The sequence below is a fragment of the Ahaetulla prasina genome, chromosome 1 (assembly GCF_028640845.1).
Source record: "Ahaetulla prasina isolate Xishuangbanna chromosome 1, ASM2864084v1, whole genome shotgun sequence".
Classification (NCBI taxonomy): Eukaryota; Metazoa; Chordata; class Lepidosauria; order Squamata; family Colubridae; genus Ahaetulla; species Ahaetulla prasina.
Window position 1 is genome coordinate 105965651 of NC_080539.1, and position 20956 is coordinate 105986606.

Genomic DNA, 20956 nt, shown 5'->3' on the forward strand with positions numbered 1-20956 from the left:
CCCTCCTCACAGGGTTGTTGTGGGGAAAATAGGAAGAGGAAGGAATATGATGTCTGTTCATTACCTTGAGTTACTTATAAAGTAATAAAGGTGGGATTAAAAAAATCTAACAAATCCCCCCCCCTTTTCAAAATAAATTGCCTTTTCTGCTGTATCAAATATGAGAAGGAAGAACCAGGGGTGAAATGCTCCCGGTTTGGAAAAGATTACCTGATCCGGTAGCAATAGCGGTGGGTGATTCGGAGAACCGGTAGCAAAAATCCCTGCCCCCGCCCCCCATGCCCAGCTGAGCCACGCGTTCATCAGAGGCTTTTTTTTTTACTTTTAAAAGCATTTTTTCTTTGACCAAAAAAATGCTTTTAAAAGTTTAAAAAAAAGCCTCTGATGATCATGCGGCTCACTGGGACCATCAGAGCCTTTTAAAAGTATTTTTTTACAACCTCTTCGGTTGAAGAGGTTGTAAAAAAATGCTTTTAGAAGAAAAAAAAGTTGGCCACGCCCACCCAGTCACATTAACCCCACCACCACCAAGCCACACCCATAGAACTGGTAGTAACAAATTTTACATTTCACCACTGGGAAGAACATTAAAGTCACTGCCTGGATAAACCATGTGCAATTCAGAGTGAATGCATTTCAGAGAATATGGCAACAGATCTATCTCTGGATGACTTGAGCAATAACGCAAATGAGCATGATCAAGAACTCATATTTGGCATGTCACGCTGAACTGAGTTCCTCCATAAATCAAAATTTGGTTGACTTTGATGTACCCTAAAAGAGAGAGGGGGTAAAATGAGCTGTGTTATTTCCAGTTGAAACTAGAAGATTGGGAAAGATAGAGGGATACCTACCACCCAGAGTCCCTTTGGATAGCAAGACAGGCAGCATATGCATTAAGTAATTAAATATTTGTCTATTATTAAAATATTACTGGCGGTTTTGATAACTGGCTATCTCAAGATGAGAAAAGCTCTACCGTGTTTCCCCAAACATAAGACCCTGTCTTATATTTTTTTGAACCCCGAAATAAGCGCTTGGCCTTATTTTCGAAGAGGTCTTATTATTTTGGGGCACGTGGAAAAACCAGAGGAAATGGCGGGGACCAGCTGTGCATGTGTTTAAATATTTTCAGGGAGAGCTTATTTTCAGAGGAGGCTTATTTTAGTGCATGCACTCAACAGCCCGATTGGGGCTTATTATCTGGGGATGTCTGGATCTGGGCTTGACAGTAAATGAAAATTCAGGACTGTTAGAATATCCAGAACAACCAAAAAATATGGCAATAATCAACCTTATTGTCTTCTCTTAATGTCTGGTCTGTGACTTGCCATATGCACCAGGCAGCCATTTTTGAAAACCAGCAAACCCCTGAAGTTTATAAGGACACATAAAGCACACTTTTAACATTCAATAGCTGCCAAAAGTTGTGTGGCCCTGAATTGCACAAAGAGATTCTTGTTCCTCTACAACAGGGGTGTCAAACTCGTATTGTCACAGTGTCGTCACATGACATATCACGACTTTTTTCTCCATCGATAAACTGGGCGTGGACGTGATCAGCATGTGATGCATCCAGCCCACAGGCCGCGAGTCTGACAGCCCTGCTCTACAACTTCAACTGAAGAAGTGACTGTTCCAGTATAGAATTGTTCTTCATCCATCACACCAATCAAGGAAGAAATCCCTATTCTCAAGAAATTCAGAAGTCAAGTTTGAATATTATTTTAGCAGTTCTACTTTTTTCAGATTGATATTTTGTCACCATAACTGTACTGGAGAAAAATATTCCAGACCTTTACACCTTGATCTGTTTCTTAAATACAAGCTAAATCTATTTGTAACTACTAGTTCTTGCACATGAGTCTTTAACTTAGATAGTAAACTCAAGGATTGGCTCCTGCTACACTTTTAAGAGCACACAATTGTGTCCATTGTATCCATTGCTTAGGTAGCCTAGGTGTTTTTTTTAATGATTCTCTGAAGCCAACAAGATAGTTGCTTGGCCTTTGAGTCTCTCTTAATGCGTGGCTTTCCACTGTAAAGTTTTCACTCTGAATGCCTTCCACATATGGAAAAGTGGAATAGGGCATTATATGCAATCCTTTCAGTGACCTGTGCAGTTCAAGGAGAACAGTTGTCAATATGATGCATTGTAACAGAGCCCAGAGTCTTGTTAAGTCTTCTGCTATTGTCATTATTCTGCCATCCCATGGGATAAATATTGTTTGCACACCTTTTACTCATCTAAGAAAGTAATATTTTGTATATGTGTAGATAGATAGATAGATAGATAGATAGATAGATAGATAGATAGATAGATAGATAGATAGATAGATAGATAGATAAATAGTTTGGGAGATGGAAAAAATGAGAACTGCAGAAGAAAAAGTGTATCTTACTTGTACAAGGTATTTGTATCTTGTGTCCTAAAAATGTTGTGTCTAAGCAGCCTCTGAATCCAGAGTTCCTAGTCTAAATCCAACAATATTCACACAATCATCTATAGGCATGCTATAACAAACAATAAAAATTAATCTCATATGTCTCCCAGGTTTTTCTCCCATTTTCTAGCTTCTGCAATTTCAATTGCAAAAACTGCTTCTAAATGACTATGTTTTTTTCCCAGAATACTTCCTTGGTGTTTTCTTCTGCATATCCATGATCAAAGAACAATCAAATTGCATGATGTTCATGATTAGTTTACAGTTTATATGCATTAGGAGTTAAGGTTTGTTTGTTTGTTTTTAAACCATTTGATTTCAACACAGTAAAACCTAAGACATTGCATTTTAACTTTTTAAGCTAAATTCCTGTTTGCTCAAATTCCTAGCCCTTAACTGGAAGAAGAATAAAATGATGGGATATACAAATATTTTAGCCTGCATAAAAAGTATCAATATTGTAAAACGTTTTTAGTATCTTACAACCTTTAGAAATGTCCATGAGGACATAATTTCATGCTTGCTTGAAGATAGCCAGCTTTAGATGAAGCTATGAAGCTAATGGTATTGACTATTTTTTAAAAGAAAGCAGACCTTCTAGTGCACTTAAGGTCTCAACATGAAGCATGGCATCAATGTGTACAGGAAAAAGAATTGCATGTGGTTGCCTATTCTTTGAACTTTGAGGGCAGGGAGGTTACAGAGATGTTTTTTCTTGCTGCCGTAATTACTGAAGCAAAAATAATGATCATTTCAGAGAGCGTTGTGTGTGTAGGCTTCACCTGTAGAAACACTAAGCTTCCTTGTCTCCTGGTGCATGGGTGGAGTTAGAATAAAATTCTATGGTCTGAAATAGTCCTTTTTCTTACGCATTGTCTGTCAAATTGCAATTCAGCAAAAGCAATATTCACTAAGATGAGGATTATCAAGCAGTCCAAACTCAGTCAGCGGACATAGTGGCTTCTGGATGTAGTGTACAGCATTTAAAGACAGAGTATCAGAATGAAAGTAGAACACTTCAAGAGTTGAAAAGGTGTTTATTATGGGTTTTAAAGCCAAATGGCTAGTTAAATTCCTAACTTTTTAAGCACCAGCGAAGTAATCAGGATTACAGCCATGCCTTACTCCAGGGTTATTCCTGTTGCTTAGGGTGTAAATTTTCTTTTTTCTTACGAATCATCTCTTAATTATTTTTTGTTTTTTACATTGCAAGTACAAACTCTGGAATGGGCATGCATATCTTAAATAGCTCTTACAATACTAGACAACACAGTATTAACAGTAGAGACTTTCAAATTTCTAGGTTCTATCATATCGCAAGATCTAAAATGGACAGCTAACATCAAAAACATGATTAAAAAAGCACAACAAAGAATGTTCTTTCTGTGCCAACTCAGAAAACTCAAACTGCCCAAGGAGCTGCTGATCCAGTTCTACAGAGGAATTATTGAGTCTGTCATCTGCACCTTTATAACTGTCTGGTTTGGTTCTGCAACCCAATAAGACAGACACAGACTTCAGAGGATAATTAGAACTGCAGAAAAAAAAATTGCTACCAACCTGTCTACCATTGATACTGTATACTGCACAAATCAAAAAGAGGGCTGTGAAAATACTTACAGATACCTCACATCCTGGACATAAATTGTTTCAGCTACCCTCAAAATGATGTTATAGAGCACTGCACACCAGAACAACTAGACACAAGAACAGTTTCTTCCCGAACACCATCACTCTGCTAAAAAAATAATTTTCTCAACACTGTCAAACTATTTACTAAATCTGCACTACTATTAATCTTCTCATCATTCCCATCACCCATCTCCTTCCACTTATGACTGTAACTTTGTTGCTTGTATCCTTACAATTTATACTGATATTGATTGTTTCCTGATTGCTTATTTGTACCCTATGACTATCATTAAGTGCTGTACTTTAGAATTCTTGATGAACATATCTTTTCTTTTATGTACACTAAGAGCATATGCACCAAGACAAATTCCTTGTGTGTCCAATCACATTTGGCCAATAAAAAAAATTCTATTCTATTCTAACAATTAAAAAATGGGATTAAGGTTGGGCAGTCAGCCATGATCAAAATTACAATATAATTCAATTTACCTTAAGCTTTGATTCAATGAATTTGCATGCGTGTATGTACAGGAGTTCACTGAATCTTCACTGATTATTTGAAGGCACTGGATTCAACAAGTTAATTTCAAGGTGGAATTTGTGTTGAAACACAAAGAACAACGGAATGTGTAGATGATTAAAAGTAAAACACAAATTGAGGAAATGTAAAGTTCCTCCTTAATTGAAGTTGCTGTAAGCTTCTGACAGACTAACCTTAAATTATTACTATTTTAAACAAAACCAAATAACCACATTCACATGCACTTGAAAATTTTGCTTTGAGGCGAAAAAAGTAATTTGGCTGACGTAAGTGGGCAGGCACAATGGTGTGCGGGAATGGCCTTGGGAGACAGAGGGAAAAGCAGCAACCAGGCCAGATTAGAGGCAATTTAGCCCACAGAAAGAACTGCAAATGTCTCAGAAGTGACCCTCTCTATTTCTTGGGCTGTCAGGGCAATAGGGAAAGAAATGTACTTTCAGATTTCCAAAATTCTATGAATGTAACCCTACAACGGGGTGTCAAACTCAAGGCCTGGGACCAAATCCGGCATGTGGGGTGGTTACATCCGGCCCACAAGGCCACTCCGGAAACAAGAAAGAACCACCCCGTGGTGCCTCTGCCAGCAAAAAGGGAGCTCAGGAGAGCCATCCTCCCAAGCTCTGTTTTTGTTGGCAGAGGGTTACAGGGGGCTGTCACAGCCAAAAATGGCATTCAGGAGCCCATTTTCACTGGCAGAGCACTTGGGCTACCACAGGCGTCCCTGACATAAGTGACGTTGAACTGGCCACATCCACCCTGGCCATACCCAACCTGGCCCCGTGAGTTGAAACACAACTCTGATGTGGCCATCAATGAAATCAAGTTTGACACCCCTGCCCTAAATAAAGCAGAATTAGTTTATCTGGGCCTGCTTCTTAACTGGATTGCCTTGCAATATCAATAATAGGTGAAAAGGTACCATAGGCTGCTTGACTCCAAGAAGAAAGGCAGACAATTTAGCTCAGAAAAGCAACGATCATATTTCAGGGGTGGACTGGTAAACTGAATTTCCTCGCATGTAGTGGAATGAAGGGTCAGCAAGCAAACCAGCACTTTAAAATCCCTCTATTGTAGATGCCGATAAATGTATGCAGTATGAGCACAGATGCTTGCTTCTTTATGCAACTGTTTTGCAAACATGTTGCAAGGTTAAAGAAATAAATCTATCAAAAGCACCTGATTGGTTAGAAAGCATAGTAATAGAAATTGTTAGCATAAAAGCTTAAAGTTTTGGTGGTGGACATTAAAGCCGTAAGAGAAGAAAAACCAATCAAACCCTGAAAAATCTCTTGAGAATCAGAAGGCAAAAAAAAAGGGAAATGAGGCAGATGTCTACCTGTATTACTTCCAAATGCTTTCAGCTTCATGCAGAGACATATATAGAGATAAATGGTTTCCCCAATCAAATAAAGCAGATCTTTTATTTCTCATGATGGAGGAGGAACTGGAAATGAGGGAGTAGACTGGCTTTTCTTTGAATTTGTGTAATGAATGGCAGCTTCTGCTCCATTGAGGCCCAACTTTGCAAAACCACAGATCCTCCATATCAGTAGTGGGTTTCAATTTCGTTCGCTACTGGTTTGTTCATGGGCGCGCATGCGGGACACTTCTGTGCATGCTCAGACACATCCGGGCGGGTGGAAAGAGCTTCCTGCCACCACCGCTACCGGTTCGTCCAATTTGGGGTGAACCGGTAGCAACCCACCGTTGCTCCATATGCAAGTAAAGGTAGCATCCACAATAGTCAGCGTGGGTACTGATGAGCAATTACAGGATGGAGTGGCAAGGTTGAAACCAGACCTAATACAAGTTGAGTCCCAAATCTGAATTCTGGGGAAATTGTAAAGATCAGAGAAAGGAAACTGATTTTGCCATCCATTATATCTGCAATTATAAATTTAATTTTATCTTTGGTTAACCCATTTATGGTAACATTCAAATGCAGATACCTTCAAATACTGGGGAAGAATTTCCTCTTTCTGACTCAGAATTTGTTTTCAGTTTTCAAACTTCAGAATTCTTCCCTGTAAGTACAGCAGTCAATGTTGAATGAGATGAATGTGGCCTTTTAAAGACTTGTTACATGAAAATATATTTGATTTATTTGACCCAATGCTCTCATATGTTCACACATACACACCAAGGAAATACAAATATAATGATGTGAAATCTCAATCAGTTTTGCGGCTTTTTAGCAGCCCCAAACTGCTACATAAATAAAATGCAGTTGGTTATAAATGCAGTTTGATGAGGATTTATATGCCACCTAAAAAAAGAGCTTTTGAGGCACAGGAGGAGAAAGGGAGAAAATGCATTTCACTGAGAAATTAAGGGTAACTTTGACACTAAAAATGAAAGGAGAAGAAGATTTGGATTATTTTATAACACAGGAATTATTTTACATATCGTTAAATGACAGATATTGAGATTAGAGGAATGGAATTGGATGAAATATGGTCTACATGAGAAAGAAAAACTGACGAACTATTATTTTGATAGTTATATAATTGATACTTTGATGGAAGATAGTATATATTGTAAAGATGATTGATATTATTGCATATTTGTTTATACATTACTGTATATTTGTTTTTATATACAGTATATAAGTGATTATAGTGACGATGATGATGTTTGTATGTTAACACCTAGAGAATGCACTGCTCAACATAGAAATGGAATGTATGATAAAAAACAATAAAAAATATTTCAAAAGAAGAAGAAGAAGAAGAAGAAGAAGAAGAAGAAGAAGAAGAAGAAGAAGAAGAAGAAGAAGAAGAAGAAGAAGAAGAAGAAGAAGAAGAAGAAGAAGCATGCCCAGATTAACTAAGTCTGCTTTATTGTAGGGCAGGGATGTCAAACTCAATTTCTATGAGGGCCGCATTGAGGGTTGTGTTTGATCTCGGGGAGCCAGGGTGGGTGTGGCCAGGGTGGCGTGGCCAGTTCAGTGCTGCTCGTGTAAGGGACGCCTGTGGTAGCCCGAGCGCTTTGCCAGCAAAAACGGGCTCTCAAGCACCATTTTTGGCTTTGACAGCTTCCTGCAAGTCTCTGCCAACAAAAACAGCTCAGGGGAGCCTCCCGAGTTTCATTTTTGCTGGCAGAGGCACCATGGGGTGGTCCTTTGCTGTTTCAGGAGCAGCCCTGCACACCAGATCTAACCACCCCATGGTCTAGATCTGGCTGTGGGCCGTGAGTTTGACACCCTTGTTGTAGGGTCACATTCATAGAATTTTGGAAATCTGAAAGTACATTTCTTCCCCTATTGCCCTGACAGCCCAAGAAATAGGGAGGGTCACTTCTGAAATATTTGCAATTCCTTCTGTGGGCTAAATTGCCTCTAATCTGGCCTGGTTGCTGCTTTTCCCTCTGTCTCCCAAGGCCATTCCCACACACCATTGTGTCCACTTATGTCAGCCAAATTATTATTTTTTTGCCCCAAAGCAAAATTTTCAAGTCCTTGTGAATGTGGTTAATTGGTTTTGTTTAAAATAGTAATAATTTAAGGTTAGTCTGTCAGAAGCTTACAGCAACTTCAATTAAGGAGGAACTTTACATTTCCTCAATTTGTGTTTCACTTTTAACCATCTACACATTCCATTGTTCTTTGTGTTGCCTTTCAACCAGTGTATATTGTATCACAATATCTAAAGTAATATTGGTAATTCTTTGTGGGCTAAATTATAATATTTTTAATGTGCCTAATTTATCTCACATATTACATGGTGGCCTCTCCCTCTCTCAAGCAATTTCAAGACTCCCAGATAATTCTGGGTAGTTTACTGTTTTAAAAATAGGAACAATATAATATTCTTAGCATGGTGAGTTATATTTTCTGGAAGCAAAATCCTATGGAATATAGTAGATTAGTAGAATTGGCTAACAATAAACAGAAGCATTCTGGACGGAAGGGCCCTTCCAATGGATCAGGCCAACAATCTTACAGTACTCTTCTTCAAGGTTGTTCCCTATTTTGATTGTACTAATCTTTCTCTCACTCTTTCTTTCTGCTTAGTAGCTCATTGCAATTCAAAGAGAGTTTGAGAGAAAAAGAAACTAAGCTTCCAATCAGACTTGGAAACTAAAAAGAATAGACATATTAGAAAATTGATCATTAGGAGGTAGGTTTCACATGACCAATTTCATTCTTTGGGGGATTTCTAAGATGTGAGTAGCCAGATGTTATTATATGGAGGTCAAGCCCTCTACCAGGAAATTAGAGATCTTTACATTTGAGTTCATGATATACAATGCAGTGGCTTTAGGAGACACCTGGGTCTTAGTATTTAGCAGATATAGGAAAGGAGAGGGGGAGGGGGAGAATTCCTAAACCCCAGAACCAGATGGTTTAAAATTGGCTTTTGGACTAGGACTAGATTGATCTTCCCATATCAAGAGTTCTTATTCAAATAGCAATTGGAGGCCCAGATTCTTTTGATGGATGAATGAGGCCAAAATTATTTTTCCTTTTGCGTCTTCAATTTCAAAGCAATAGGCAGCTGGAAGAACAAGGTAAATATTTTCCTGATATACAATGGCAGACTGCATTGTACCTCCTTTTTACCTATGCTTAAATAACGTTCTGCTTTTTCTATGGTTGTTCTCTGCATCTTGATCTGTTGCATGATGGCTGAAGACAGTGTACATTTATTTTCATGGATCTATTGCCTATATTGCCTTCCTCCCAGCCATTCATCCCCTGCCCCCCAAATATTAGCTTTTGAATTTGGCTAGGTTAAGAAAATACACCTGAATATACTTTCTGAAGCTTTGGGTGTAGATCTCACAATCCCATATCAAAGTCTTGCTGGATGTTTGGAGATTATGGGATCTGAATGGGAAAAAACAGAATCAGGCCCCATCCCAGTAAGATTGAGTGGCTTCCAAAATTGAAATTTGAGAGATGCTCCCCTGCCCCCACATCCAGATTGAATTCATGCTTGATCAATTTCATCTATTTTTGGACTAGGAAGTCCTCCCAACAGAAGCTCAGCTTTGGTCAGTTTATGGACTTTGTTCTTTATGTGGCAAATCTGAAAGATCCCTCAGAGGCTTTATTCAATAAATAAATTACAAATCTTCCTATCATGTGTACATGATATATGTTGTTAACCCGGAGTAGATTTCACAGGGAAATCTGCAGGTTTCATGCTCACATCTTGTCAGTTCTGAGTCTGCTGGGGGTATCACGTGTGATTTAGGGCCCATTCATGATAAATATATTCATACCTTACTTTCAGTTTTCACCATTCACTTTTCAGTTACAGCCTTCAACACAACTGATATTCCTCATCAACAAAGGTGTCTGGTTGTGTAGAAAATAAACCTGTGTACATCTTATAAAGTTACATGTTTTCTTTTGTTCAGATCAATCATTCTGGTAAATATAAGAAAACTAAGATTAGAAAAAATGGGGCCTCTCTAGCACCTATTTTGCTCACAAATATTAACAAGTACCTTTCCCATCACTTTCAGTTTTGCTTACAATATAATGCTGACTCTTTATTTAGAGCCAATTTTAGTGGAGCTTATTTTCTGCTAAACATACAATTTTAGCCTTAGCTCTACTCAGTATTTTTTCCTCCCATTTACAGAAGAGATATGAATTAAAGACCAAAACAAAGGGTGAGTGTGACTGTTTATACTATGTAAGTTGAGAGGTCAGAAACCTATATACTATAAATATATATATAATATTTAATACTATAATATTTCCCAAAGTGAGTATTATATTTTGGGCAAATACATTATTATTCTTATAACTATGTCATGTATGATACTATGAATAACTTTAATTGTGTACCTAATACTTTCCTTAACTTCAATCTCTTTAAAAACCCTTTGCATATCTTTATATGTCAAAATGATGGGGGGTTTTATTCAGGTTTTCTACAAGAGAATTGTTGCAGCTATGGATTTGGCAGATTTTTATAACTGATTTTAAAAAAGTATGTTTAATTTAAATTTTACTTGCGATATTAAAACAAAAATACTTTAAAGGCTTCCTTGTCCTGACTCTAGCTCTGTCCATTAAAAGAAGAACTGAGCAGGGAAAATGTAGTAATCGTTGATTGTATCTAAAGTAGGTTTTCAAAGCTATGGAAGATGCTTATAGTTCACTGCAATGAGAACTGCCTAAACTTTCTCTCTCGCACCCATCCTCCACTCCCTATCCTGGTTTCCTCAACATTGCCAATATCTCCTGTCATCCCTATTAAATGAGGATTATGACAGCTGTACTTCAACACCTACAAAAGGTGCCATGCTGCGGAAGATTATCCTAAATGATCATTCATCTCAAGCCAAATGAAATATTGTAGAGCAAATAATGTATCTTTGGGGATGAACAACCAAGGTTGGCTATTTATTTGCTCAAACTTGCAGCAACTCGAAAGCCATCTGGAACAGGAAAAAAAAATAGTGAGGGCTATAATTACTTAACCCTTTGTTGCCTGCAATTTTTCCACTTAAAATTCCTCAAGTAATTGTTAGGGAGCAAAAGCTTTAAGAAACTTTTAGGCCAAACATGGGAAAGTAATATGTGTACGCTGGATTGGTACGGCTTTTGTCTTAAACGTTTTGAAATAAAAGCATGAAATCAAGATGTCCTTTTCCCCACTTACACAGAGAAGTTTACAATGGCTTTCTTTCTTTCTTTCTTTCTTTCTTTCTTTCTTTCTTTCTTTCTTTCTTTCTTTTTTCTTTCTTTCTTTCTTTTTCTTTCTTTCTTTCTTTCTTTTTCTTTCTCCCTCCCTCCCTCCCTTTCTTCCTTCCTTTCTCTCTTTCTCTCTCTATCTCTCTCTCATTCACACACAAACTAGATCAGCGGTTCTCAACCTGTGGGTTGCGACCCCGTTGGGGGTCGAATTACGATTTGCCAGGGGTCGCCTAAGACCATCGGAAATATGGGAAGTATACTTGCGAGTCGAAGAATCGCGCTCCAATGGTTGACTCCACAAGCAATCACTCCCAATCGCTAGCCTAATCTGGCTTCAGGTGCGATAAACTTAATAGGGGAGGAGTCTCCGCTTTAATGCCTCCGTCCTCAAGGCAATCGCAAGCAGTTCAGATCGCTAGCCAATACGGCTTCAGGCGCGATAAATTCAAAAAAACAGTTTGCCGCTTTTTTTCCCCTTCTGTGGCTGCTGAGGCACGCTGAGATTGCTGCGAAAATAATTTTACGGTTAGGGTCGCCACATCGTGGGGAATTGTATTAAAGTGGTCGCAGCACTATAAAGGTTGAGAACCACTGAACTAGATGATTCCACATTTGTAATGCCTAGCAAATTGTCTAGGTTTTCCATTCCTAACAAAACTTCATGATTATTTAGCTGTGCATCTTAACCCAAATAATTGGCATACTTATGAAATGGCAAAATTACAGATTGAACTATATGCTGAGCCTGTAAAAAACAACAACCAACCAGCTGAAGTCTGTACATGTTGTTTAAGGTTGTATTCTGAGCAAAATATGGTCATGTTAATTGGCCAATTATCATATTTGTATAATTAATTTTAAAAAATGGTATCTCAGTCCCATGATATTTCCAGGAGTGATTTTTGTTCACTTTTTTAGTGTATCTGGGGTTTTTTTTTAATGAATAAACAAGGTTCAAATAGAGTTCACATGTGCAAGGTCCCATATACACATACATTGAGAATAGAATAGAATAGAATAGAATAGAATAGAATAGAATAGAATAGAATAGAATAGAATAGAATAGAATTTTTATTGGCCAAGTGTGATTGGACACACAAAGAATTTGTCTTGGTGCATATGCTCTCAGCATACATAAAAGAAAAGATACATTCATCAAGAATCATAAGGTAAAGCACTTAATGATAGTCATAGGGTACAAATAAGCAATCAGGAAACAATTGTATATATAAAGCAACAAAGTTACAGTCATACAGTCATAAATGGAAGGGGATGGGTGGTGCAAACGATGAGAAGATTAATAAATGTGCAGATTTAGTAAATAGTTTGACAGTATTGAGGGAATTATTTGTTTAGCAGAGTGATGGCATTCGGGAAAAAACTGTTCTTGTGTCTAGTTCTGGTCTGCAGTGCTCTATAGAGTCATTTTGAGAGTAGGAGTTGAAATACTTTATGTCCAGGATGTGAGGGATCTCTAAATATTTTCACGAACCTCTTCTTGATTCGTGCAGTATACAGGTCCTCAATGGAAGGCAGGTTGGTAGCAATTATTTTTTCTGCAGTTCTAATTATCCTCTGAAGTCTGTGTCTTTCTTGTTGGGTTGCAGAACCAAACCAGACAGTTATAGAGGTGCAAATGACAGACTCAATAATTCCTCTGTAGAACTGGATCAGCAGCTCCTTGAGCAGTTTGAGCTTTCTGAGTTGGCGCAGAAAGAACATTCTTTGTTGTGCTTTTTTGATGACGTTTTTGATGTTTTTTTTTATTTACATTTATATCCCGCCCTTCTCCAAAGACTCAGGGCGGCTTACACTATGTTAGCAATAGTCTTCATTCTATTTGTATATTTATATACAAAGTCAACTTATTGCCCCCAACAATCTGGGTCCTCATTTTACCTACCTTATAAAGGATGGAAGGCTGAGTCAACCTTGGGCCTGGTGGGACTAGAACCTGCAGTAATTGCAGGCAGCTGCTGTTAATAACAGACTGCATTAGCAGTCTGAGCCACAGAGGCCCCTGTTAGCTGTCCATTATAGATCTTGTGATATGGTAGAACCTAGAAATTTAAAGGTCTCTACTGTTGATACTGTGTTGTCTAGTATTGTAAGAGGTGGAAGTATGGAAGGGTTTCTCCTAAAGTCTACCACCATTTCTATGGTTTTGAGTGTGTTCAGTTCCAGATTGTTCCGGTTGCACCACAAGGCTAGTTGTTCAACCTCCCGTCAGTATGCAGATTTATCATTGTCTCAAATGAGACCAATCACTGTTGTGTCATCTGCGAACTTCAGTAGTTTAACAGATGGATCATTAGAGATGCAGTCATTGGTATACAGAGAGAAGAGAAGTTGGGAGAGCACACAGCCTTGGGGAGCCCCTGTGCAGGTATCTATCTGATGTGATTCTGCTTAGCTTCACCTGCTGTTTCCTGTTTGTTAGGAATGGAGATATCTATGTATTCAGCAATTCTGCTTATTCAAACATCCACTACTGTATAGGTAAGATTACAGATTCCATATATACAGACTTATATTCAAAAGGGAAGAAGCAACAACTACTCTAAACTTTCTCTTCCCCTCCCGCCATAAATATTATCAGTTAAACAGGTAAAAACAGGGTAGGATGAACATTGCCTGTGCCTTTGAGGGCTGGATATGTACATGCATGCACACACTCGTGCGTAGTCTTATACCTGTCAAACTCATTTGCCATGCTCCAAGCAATATTCTTATTTTGCAGCAACCTTGCTTTAGAATACTTATTTCCCAAGGCAGAGAGAGCTCTCTTTCTCAGCAATGTCCTTGGAAGACACGTAACAACCCTGTTAATCGAAATGAGGCAGTCTTTGAACATGATCCTTAGGATGAGGTACAGGGGTGGGCTTCAAAAATTTTAGCAAGGGGTTCTCTGCCCGGATGCTGGGTGGGCGTGACCATGGTGGGTGTGGCCTAATCATCCTCCTGCACCACAATGAGTGGGAGGGACTCCAGGAGTGGTAAAAATGGCCTCCCCAAGCTCCGGAGGCCCTCTAAAGGCCGGAAACAGGCCCGTTTCTCCCCTTCCTGAATTTCCAGTAGGCTCGTTATTCACCCTTCCCAAGCCTCTGCCCATGCCCTGCACTTATCTGCATCCAAAATGGGCTGCGTGAGGACTTATCTGCATCCAAAATGGGCTGCGTGAGGACTTATCTGCATCCAAAATGGGCTGCGTGAGGACTCCTGGGAGCGGTGGGGTGGGGTGGGCAGGGCAGGGCCAGCCAGGAGTGGGATTTGGATGTTCTCCGAACTACACAGAATCTTAGCTAGAAGTTCTCCCAAACCCCTGTGAACCCCCAGCAGCCCACCCCGATGAGGTGGGATATGAAGAGAGGTAGAAAAACATTATGATTTCCTACATTACAATTGGTCTAAAGAACGTTGGAGAAATCTGATCAAGTTTACATAATTCACTAGGAATGAAAGAACTAGTGATGTTTAAGCTTGAGAAGATGAGAAGGTGAACATCTGTTCTTCCTTGTGTAGGATAGAGAAAAAAATGGAAATTTGAATATCAGGAAAACAATTTTAACAAAAAGAAATGTTTGAAAAGTTGAATTGATTATTCAGAAAGGCAGAGGTGTCAACCTCAGTCTTTTTTCTTTCCATTTGGAATAGCAATGCCATATTACTTTCAGACAATTTTAAGGTAAATAAATGCCTGAAAGATCGGGGGGAAAGGTCTTAGTGGCAGACTAATTCCAATTTACTTGCCTTCAGTAGTCTACGTAAACAGATTTGAGCCATAAGGAAATTGTGCACGCACACACACACACACACACACACACACACACACACACACATATATATATATATATAGAGAGAGAGAGAGAGAGAGAGAGAGAGAAATATATATAATATATTTCAAGATTTCAATATATATATATATCTTGAAACACATATATTTCAGACAATTAATCTAGATTTCTGGGTATATGTGTGCATGTACATATATGGAAAAATCTAGATTAATTATCTGAATACACCCCCACACAAAAATCTCCTGAATATATATATATATTTCAGATAATTAATTTAAATTTCTCCATATAGGTATGCACACACAAAGAAAGACATGGAGAATTACATGTCTCTCTTTGTATGTGCACAATTTCCTTATGGTTACTGTGGATAAATGAACTCAGAATATCTTTCGATTATTTAGATTTAAGTAGCCATTCAATATATCCTCTTTAATGGATCAAACATATTCCCCATTCTACATTGCTCCTACTTTTAGCAGTATTCTAATCCAGTCAATATTTTAAAGAGTTTCCCTTCATTATCTTGAAGTTTTCCCCCTTCACTTTTATTCAGAGATCTTTTCTCTCTTCAGTGGATACAGTTCTGCAAGGCTTGCTAGCATCTAAACAAATTAGCACATAGGTCTCTGATGGAAATACACATTTTAGATCTAGGAAACAAGTGCGTGGAAAAAGCCTGCTGGCTTGAAGGCAATGCTCTTTGAAATGCTCGGGGGACACTCAAGTTTCAGAAACATGTTCAGAACATCTGCTCCATTGAACTATGAGCTGTGGATGAAGGTGTTTGAGATGAAGTCGTGAAGGCCTGCAACAGGAAATGTTTTAGGTGAAAATGCCTACACAGCACAGCTTAGGAAAATTTCCAAATGGAAACCTAAAAAACAAATTGCAAAATTGTGATTTTGTGTTTGATTCCAGCACTTTGGCATGTATATATTTGAATCGTGTACGTAACAGAAAAAATCCTATTGATTTCTAAGAACTATCTTCTTTTTATGATTTATTTTTCTAAGCAATGGTTTCATCTTTTTATTTCTATTATGACACTACTGATTGGTTACTTGTATACCCTGCCCATCATTCAGCTACAGACTATTCCCTTCTCTTAAAACGTGCACTTAAATCCAAGATCTCATTAATGCAAATAATAATAAGTAACTGATTCACCCAATTGAGAATATTATTTTATTTGGAAGGCTCTTCTGCTTTCTTTTGTTTCCTTTTTTCCAGCAAATCCATTTTTATACCCAGAGATTTGGCTTGTTTGTTTAATAAGAGATGTTTCTATTAAAACCTTTCTCTTGATTATAATTGCATGGTTACGCAGCTATGACCTATAATTCAGGACTGGCCAAAGATTAAGTTTATTATTTCTTCAGGCTGCTGGGAAGTAACTCAGCTAGATATCCCAGAGTGTATCAAGATATTTTCCTAGTGATGGCCTTTCATAATGAACTTTCATAATGGAAACTAGGAAAGAAAGGGACTAAATGAGTCTTCCTCCCTGCCTGTAATAAATAAAATGAGACATTATTCTTGACATGGAAAATTGTTACATCGGAAATAATATTTCCTATTATCAGATATTCAGTTGCAAGCATGTTAACTAGGGCAATAAACACAGTTTTTTTGGAGCTTTCTGGGTACAATTTCTTTCACACCAGCTTTATTTCTGATTATTTCCTTCTAAGTTTCTTTCTAAGTTTCCTTCTAAGTTTCTTTCAGTATAGAAGGAGTTTCCCATTGGCCTTTTCTAGAACATTTTAAAAATTTCAGGCTAGCATGCAGACTTCAGACTGCCTGGATGAGAACACTCTCACTGAAATACTAAGGTCTTGTTCAGTTTATGGGACCTGATAAAATGCTTTTACCAGCTGAAGCAAAAGCAGAAATGAATTTTAAAAGGTTTTTAAAAAAAATAAAATAATATGGCACTTCATACATACTTGTCTTTGAGTCCTAATTTCATAACTGACTTGAACTTATTTGGAAGCCATCCAATTCGTTTGGGGTAAATAAAAAAAAAGAGTTTGGTAACTCTAAAATTCCATTGTTTAGTAGACAGATCTTACTGCTCCAATTAATTAGCAGAAAAAAGAGTATATATGCATTTATTGATATTTACAATATAATGTAACTTCAAATTTGATGATGATGGCAACAGGAGGAAGGGCCAGAAAATGTTATTAACATTTCAAAGCACTGGTTTTCACCTACATTCCTTGGCTCTATATTCTGTAGGAATCATTTGTCCAGAAAGGGTATGCCTGGCCAATGTGTACATGCAAGATCCCATCCATAGGATAATTCAGTCAGAATCAAGTCTCAAAGCAATCCTTCTCAGTTGTGGTCTTCATGCATTGGAAATGGACCTGGTATTTTTCTATCAGTCTTCAGCTATGTAGTTAAGATAATTTTATCTAAACAAAAATTGAGAGTTTGAGTTCTCTGAGTTGTTTTGATTACTTTGTTTTTAAACTCTATTGTAAACTGCTTAGAGTCAGGACACTATAATTGTAATATATAAATAAGCAGGATTTTTCTTTAAAAAAATGATTATATTGCAAGAAAACGTCCTTTCCTTTTGTAGAAAAATAATAATTCAAATGTTGAATTGAACTATATCAACAATCCATTACTTCAAATGAGGCGTACATTTTTCCTTCCATACTAATTTGGTTAGTCTATGACTCCTCTGCCAAAAATGCCTTTATTCTTGATGTCTTAGTAATTTTTCTCCCCACCCCCTCAACCCACCTTCAAAACATTAAATGTTCCTTGAAATTGAACCTGTTCAGTTTGGAAGTGTATGATAAGCTTAACTGAAATAGACTTGGGAGACAGTAAGAAAAGAAGTATAAGAATTCACCCACCCCTTTAATATCATGTGGTTGCATGAGCAATCACACAAACTGATTGCTGTGAACATGACCAGGTAATTTTAACTTGAACTGAAAAATACATTACAGAGGAAGAAAACTGGGCATATCACTTAATAAAACACTTAGTATTAGCTAGGACCAATATGAAAATATAATGTTTACACAAAAGTAGAATCAAAATGGAGCTAAAGGAGGTAGTCTCTCTATGGCCGACTGAGTTAATAAACTGGAACTAAACAGGAAGAGGAGGTGTGTTTAAACAAATTCAACTCAATCTCAGGCCAATCAGATGAAGTTAACAAGCTTGATGGGTTTTGCGGGTGGAGAGTTCCACTCTGCGGTCTTCCGTTCGGAGACCTTCTGCTGCATCTGAAGGTATAATGTTGGAGGAAGAAGCCAAGGTGGCAATTGGGGTGTCTACGGTAGGAACCTTGAGGAGTAGGAATGGCACCAGGGTGACCCCATTGATGTTGGATGGTGTCCAAGAAGAGCTTGGGTGAAGGAATTACCCGTTGCTCTGAGACTGGTTCAGTAAAGAGGAATTTGTTGGGGTCTGACAGATCTGAAGCTCCTTCAGATTGGCGTAAGGCAACCCCCATGTTGGCCGTAACTTTTGCCTTGTGTAGTAATGTGTAGAAAAACTCATGGCGAAAAAGGCCGGTGGGAGCAGGTTTGTCTGGGGCAGACTCTTCGTCTTCAGACAGATTATACTCTGCTATGTCTTCCTCCCCCAAAAAGGAGTCCTCACTATGGTGTGAAGGAGTTGGAGAGCGTGTGCGCAGCGCGCATAGTCTGGGTGGGTGGCTATCAGAATGGGGTCTTTGGTCAGAGCTGCCCGAAGGAGATGGAGCTGGGAAACCTCTCTGAGTGAAGGCATTGTCAATGCCTTGAGAAATGGTTTGCATGATAAGATGACGTATATCCTGAGAAATGGCAGGATTACTGTCCTCTCTGTGGGAGACTCCCGCTGCTGTGGGAGTGAAGGTGGCAGAAGGTGCCTGATGTGGGGGCTCAGGCATGGCTCTAGAAGAATCTCCAAAAACTGTACAAATTGTTTCCTGGTTTTCTCCTGAACCACTAGGGATAGTGGGGACCCAGATTGTTGGGGGCAATAAGTTGACTTTGTATATAAATATACAAATAGAATGAAGACTATTGCTAACATAGTGTAAGCCGCCCTGAGTCTTCGGAGAAGGGCGGGATATAAATGTAAATTAAAAAAACAACAACCCTCTTCTTTGCCCTTTGAAAGCAAAACAAATCCAGCTTTAAATGCTCCTGCTTGTTTGAGCTATAGTACTAGTAAACAGTAGAGACAAGACCTGAGTACCAAGTTTAACATTCCTCCCCCAAAGCATAAAGATTTAGGAATCTTGGTGTTATCATTTTGATATCCTGGTGGCACCCTAGATATGATGTTGCCACTCACATCGCTAAACTAAAACCTTGGAAAGTCACTTCCAGACAATCCAGCTTCCACTAGGTGAGTTGGGCTAAGTCATCATAAAGCAACTTCTTAAACAGGTTCAACTACAAGATTAACAGAACGTTATCATAAGAATATTAACTCAATAATGTGCTGTTAAAACAAGCTTTATTTAAGCTTGTTTTGTTCCTTCTTCTGACAAGGCAGTTGATCCTGATGGTCTCTAGAAGAAGAGAAGAAAATCCTACTTCCAGTCTGGTGGAGCAATATACATTGGAAAAAGCAATGGGTGCAGTTGACCTTCTGTTTTCTTCTTTGTCCATCTGATCTAATCAAAACTACACCTCTATTACACAATTGGTGCTTTTGTGAATTTCAACAGTTTGCTAGCCCTTGGGTTCAACATTTGGTTTAGAAATTTTCCAAGATGCTATCAGTTATGATTTCAACATTTGTTTGAATGACTGGAAAAATAACTTTAAGGTAACTCTTCTATGTCTTAGAGAGTAAAATTGATTATACATAGCAGCCCTTTCTGGTGCATAGAATTTATAGTTGTATCACATGACCTTCTGCAATAAACATTGTTTTGCTTGAGTTCATCCTTTGAATTTTCCATTAGTCAAATATAGTGTCTGAACTCTCATCATTCTTAAACTTTAACATTATTCAGAGCATGGTTACTTTAAACATTCTTTTAAAATGTCTTTGTATTAATATTCTCATATATTTTATACACGTTGCATAGAAAAAAAATGGTGATGAATAAACCACTTTGGTATCCATTTTACTAGGTAATTAAATGAAACGAGCACCTAATTAGCAGTTAAGATGAGTATGCATAATCAGTATTTTTCACAGGATTTTTACGTAAATCTTCTGGGATGCAGCTTTCACTCTGTTATGACCTGTCTTTAGGTCTTAAGATACAATAGCAGAAAATGTCAAAATAAGAAATGTTTCCACCCTGTGTAATTGCACGATATGCTGTGACTTGTCCAGACTGCAGTTTACCTCATGGTTAATTCAATGCTAGAATAGTGGGAAACAGTCTGGATGGTAGCCCAGCCAGTAAAAATGGTAGTGGTCATGATTTGATTCGTTTTTTGGTACCAAGAGATTTTTATTATTATTATTTTTGCTAAAGTCTCTCTTCTGAATCACACTGATTATGCCCTAACCTGCTCATCAGCTTGTTGGATTTCCACAGAAGGAATCTGGCATGCCAAATCTCTGCACCCAGCCTCTGAAGAAAGTTTCTCCTTGCAGCACAAAACTTAGGGCAGTTTCATAGTAATGTTACGTTGTCTTTTCCATCACAGGCCCTTGCTCTGCTTCTGCTGAGCCTTTGAACATCTCTGCCAACCTTGTGAGATAGTCCAGATAGAAAATAAATCCAGATGAACAAATTCTACTTTATTCATAGAATCTTGCAAGTCTGAAAGTGTATTTCTTTCCTTGCCATCCTTACAACCCAAGAAACCAAGGAGGGGCTGGTTTCAGAAACATTTGTCCTGCCCACAAGCTATGGCTCTTCCTCCTTTCTCTGACAGTCATTCCCACATGCCATTACACT